Source organism: Oncorhynchus mykiss, chromosome 17 (assembly GCF_013265735.2).
Source record: "Oncorhynchus mykiss isolate Arlee chromosome 17, USDA_OmykA_1.1, whole genome shotgun sequence".
Classification (NCBI taxonomy): domain Eukaryota; kingdom Metazoa; phylum Chordata; class Actinopteri; order Salmoniformes; family Salmonidae; genus Oncorhynchus; species Oncorhynchus mykiss.
In genome coordinates, this window is record NC_048581.1 from 3172326 (window position 1) to 3177532 (window position 5207).

Below are 5207 nucleotides of genomic sequence, written 5' to 3' on the forward strand. Positions count from 1 at the left end.
ACATGTCTTTGTCAGGCTGAATGTTTGAAATATGAGGTGATTTGAGTCATGCTTCTTCAGTAGTGGAATAAAGACAATTAGCACTTGAATGTTGTCAATAAATACTGGAGTGATGTTAGATTGTTAATAATATTGATTATAGGTGTATAAGCTAAATTAAGTTATGAAAAAAGACCTGAAAATATATACTTTATAAACAATACAAAACATACAAACATTAATATCACACCTGATCTTTTTGTTAAATCACATAAATAGAACTCATTCAATTCAGAGCCTGGATTCGTCCCCAGAGGCTAATATTAATATCATGCTGAAATCAATTTATCAAATTGAACAGGGGGCAAACGTTTAGGGTTCTACATTGTGAAATTCATTAAAATACTCCTACTACAATGTTACAACATTCTACATTGTGACATCATTAGAATACTCCTACTACAATGTTACAACATTCTACATTGTGACATCATTAGAATACTCCTACTACAATGTTACAACATTCTACATTGTGACAAAATTTCATTGATATCATGAAACAACTCCATGTATTTTCTGATGTTTGACTAGATATATTTTATCAGAGTATCTCTTGTCACATTGATCATAGCCATAAGGTTTCCCTCATGTGTGTGTCCGCTGGTGTGATATAAGGCTGTTTGACTGAGTAAAACTCTTCCCACATTGATTACAGCTATGGGATTTCTCTCCTGTGTATTCTTTGGTGTGATTTCAGGCTGCTTGACTGAGTAAAACTCTTCCCACATTGATTACAGCTATAAGATTTCTCTCCTGTGTGTATTCTCTGGTGTATCTTCAGATAGACAGATGTAGCAAAACTCTTCCCACATTGATCACATCTAAAAGGTTTCTCTCCTGTGTGTATTCTCTGGTGTATCTTCAGATAGACAGATGTAGCAAAACTCTTCCCACATTGAGTACAGCTATATGGTTTCTCTCCTGCGTGTGTTATCTGGTGTGATATCAGGCCGCTTGACTGAGTAAAACTCTTCCCACATTGATCACAGCCGTAAGGTTTCTCTCCAGTGTGTATTCGCTGGTGTGATTTCAAGTTGCTTGGCTTAGTAAAACTCTTCCCACATTGATCACAGCCAAAAGGTTTCTCTCCAGTGTGAATTCTCTGATGTATTTTAAGGTCTACTTCCCACAGTCAGAGCAGAAGTGAAGATTCTCTCCAGTGTGTATTCTCAGGTGTAGTTTAAGTGAATCTGATTTTAAGTAACTCTTCCCACATTCAGAGCAGTGGTGAGGTTTCTCTCCTGTGTGTACTCTCTGGTGTATTCTCTTATGTAGTTTAAGTGAATCTGATCTTGAGTAACTCTTCCCACATTCAGAGCAGTGGTGAGATTTCTTCCCTGTGGGTCTCTGCAGGTGTTTTTTGAGGTGTTCTGATCTGGAGAGACTCTTCTCTGCCTTGTCAGCATCATTATGTTGTTCTCCTGTGTGAACAACAAAATCAGACAGATGGTAAAAGGCTCAAAACAGCAGAAATCCACTGTTTATTTGAGTTAAAAGGTGATGCCTAGAGCGTACCCATGAAGTTGTACAACAATTGACGTCTGTTAAATTATTTGACAAATGTCTTAAAACAGTGAAATGAGCAACAATTTTGTATTGTTTTCACATTAGTAGTAACATCGATGATTGGAGGCTAGAAACAAGTTATTAAAGTTGCTGAAACTCTAAGCAATGTGCCAGACGACTTTTAGTCTCCAATTTTGGCCCCTTTCTGTGTGTAAAATTGCAGCACAAGGGCGGCGCACACACAATTTGGTTGCAGAAACTCCTCCCTGCTAATGAGGAAACTGCTAGTTATGGATGTAGTATATCTGGTAATAAGGAAACCACTAGTTATGGATGTAGTATATCTGCTAATGAGGAAACCACTAGTTATGGATGTAGTATATCTGGTAATGAGGAAACTACTAGTTATGGATGTAGTATATCTGGTAATGAGGAAACCACTAGTTATGGATGTAGTATATCTGGTAATGAGGAAACCACTAGTTATGGATGTAGTATATCTGGTAATGAGGAAACCACTAGTTATGGACGTAGTATATCTGGTAATGAGGAAACCACTAGTTATGGATGTAGTATATCTGGTAATGAGGAAACCACTAGTTATGGATGTAGTATATCTGGTTGGAGCAAAAAATGGTGAGCCAAGATTTTAGTTTTTCACTATGTATTCTGAATATTACAGCTCACTATCATCGCAGATCAGGAGTGCTACTGAAGGAAACTCACATTAAGCTCTGTGTCTATTCACTAATTCACCACCGTGGGGGAAAACTCGGGGGAGTTCTCATAGGCTGACAGCAAAAATAGCCTCCATTTCCAGGTTGAATATGAGTGCATTTCACACTATTTTTGGAATATAATTGTAAAGCTTGCTTGAATCTCCTGCTTAGTGTAATGTTTGTGGAAGTCTCAAATCAACTGCTTCATACTTAAACACTTCAACCAGTAAAATGCTCTTTAGCTTTTCCATCAGCCTGACAATGAGGGTTTGTAAACTAAGTGTTTGCCAAATTGGCCCATAACTTCACCTAACAACAACATAGACCTACTGTAGGACCCATAACTTCACCTAACAACAACATAGACCTGCTGTAGGACCCATAACTTCACCTAGCAATAACATAGACCTACTGTAGGACCCATAACTTCACCTAGCAATAACATAGACCTACTGTAGGACCCATAACTTCACCTAGCAATAACATAGACCTACTGTAGGACCCATAACTTCACCTAGCAATAACATAGACCTACTGTAGGACCCATAACTTCACCTAACAACAACATAGACCTACTGTAGGACCCATAACTTCACCTAACAATAACATAGACCTACTGTAGGACCCATAACTTCACCTAACAACAACATAGACCTATTGTAGGACCCATGACTTCACCTAACAACAACATAGACCTACTGTAGGACCCATAACTTCACCTAATAACAACATAGACCTACTGTAGGACCCATACCTTCACCTAACAACATACACCTACTGTAGGACCCCTAACTTCACCTAACAACAACATACACCTACTGTAGGACCCATGACTTCACCTAACAACAACATAGACAACAACATAGACCTACTGTAGGACCCATAACTTCACCTAACAACAACATAGACAACAACATAGACCTACTGTAGGACCCATAACTTCACCTAACAACAACATAGACCTACTGTAGGACCCATAACTTCACCTAACAACAACATAGACCTACTGTAGGACCCATGACTTCACCTAACAACAACATAGACCTACTGTAGGACCCATAACTTCACCTAACAATAACATACACCTACTGTAGGACCCATAACTTCACCTAACAACAACATAGACCTACTGTAGGACCCCTAACTTCACCTAACAACAACACAGACCTAGAACTATAAATAATTTAATATTTCAGGTGAAACATGGAAACTAAAATGTCTTTGTCATGACATTTCATAACCTGATCACCAGATAATTTTGTGAATAATCCCACTAGGCTACTCTGTAATGTGTTGTCATTCTAAATGTCCTGAAGAAAGTAAAATCGCTCTCTTTTTCTCCTTCTGGTTAGATTATCTTTATCTCTGGCTCCCTCGAGTCATTTGTGTGTCTTAATTATTTGATCAAACAACGTGCTTAAAGCATCAGACCAGTTCAGTACATATAGTTGATTTTATTAAAACACATGGGTTGTGTCTGTATTTGGAAAAATACACAACATTTCAACCAATCGATTTGTAGAAATAACAGATGACTCTTGGTGGACCAAGATTTATGTTAGGTGGGGACAGTACTAGAACATGATTTTGGGGCTCCTGAGTGGCGCAGCGGTCTAAGACATTGCATCTCAGTGCTTGAGGCATCACTACAGACACCCCGGTTCGAGTCCAGGCTGTGTCACAACCGGCCTTGATTGGAAGTTAAATAAAGTGTAAAACATTTTAAAATGAAATAAAACATAGTTTATTCAGAAAGTTCAGACCCCCTTCCCTTTTTCCACATTTTGTTACGTTACAGCTTTATTTTCAAATGGATTTAAACAAATAGAATCCTCATTAATCAACACACAATAATGAAAAAGTGAAAACAGGTAAAAACAATATGAAATAACTTATTTCCATACGTATTCAGACCCTTTGCTATGAGACTCGAAATTGCTTTCAGGTGCATCCTGTTTCCATTAATCATCCTTGAGATGTATCTACAACCTGTTCGGAGTCCACCTGTGGTAAATTAAATTGATTGGACATGATTTGGAAGGCACACACCTGTCTATATATAAGGTCCCAGAGCTGACAGTGCATGCCAGAGCAAAAACCAAGCAATGAGGTCGAAGGAATTGTCCTTAGAGCGCCGAGACAGGATTCAAGGCACAGATCTGGGGAAGGGAACCCCAAAAAATGGCTGCTGCATTGAAGGCTTTCCTCTGACACTGCCTACTATATATGTCCTGGATGGCAGGAAGCTTGGCCACAGTAATGAACTGGGCCGTTCGCACTACCCTCTGTAGCGGTCAGATGCCGAGCAGATGCCATACCAGACGGCGATGCAGCCAGTTAGGATGCTCTCGATGGTGCTGTTGCATTGCCTTTTGAGGATCTGAGGACCCATGCCAAATCTTTTCAGTCTCTTGAGGGGGAAAAGGTTTTGTTGTGCCCTCTTCATGACGGTCTTGGTATATACCCACGTGGGTGTTTGAAAGATGAACTGAGGTCCACACTTCAGTCCAGTTGATGGTGGTAATGCACCTCAAAGAGAAGTATGTGTTGATTGATTCGTGTTTAATGAGTGAGAGTTTAAAACAAACTTTTGCATTGAACCATACTTCTAGGCATATCTTTCATCATAGCCAAAATGTGGTTTATTCAATTATTCAGTTGCAAACGAGCTATACGTGCTAACGAGCTATACGTGTTAACAAGCTATACGTGCTAACGAGCTATACGTGCTAACGAGCTATACGTGCTAACGAGCTATACGTGTTAACGAGCTATACGTGCTAACGAGCTATACGTACTAACGAGCTATACGTGTTAACAAGCTATACGTGCTAACGAGCTATACGTACTAACGAGCTATACGTGTTAACAAGCTAAACGTGCTAAAGTCCAACCTCAAAACATAAATGGAAAAACCAAATAATGTAACATTTTCCCCCTTAT

At 39.2% G+C, this 5207-nt stretch overlaps 1 pseudogene; it reads right to left on the minus strand.

Moving 5' to 3' along the window:
* Nucleotides 1-492: 492 nt before the first annotated feature.
* LOC118940057 lies at nt 493-1558 on the minus strand (annotated as a pseudogene).
* Nucleotides 1559-5207: the final 3649 nt, after the last annotated feature.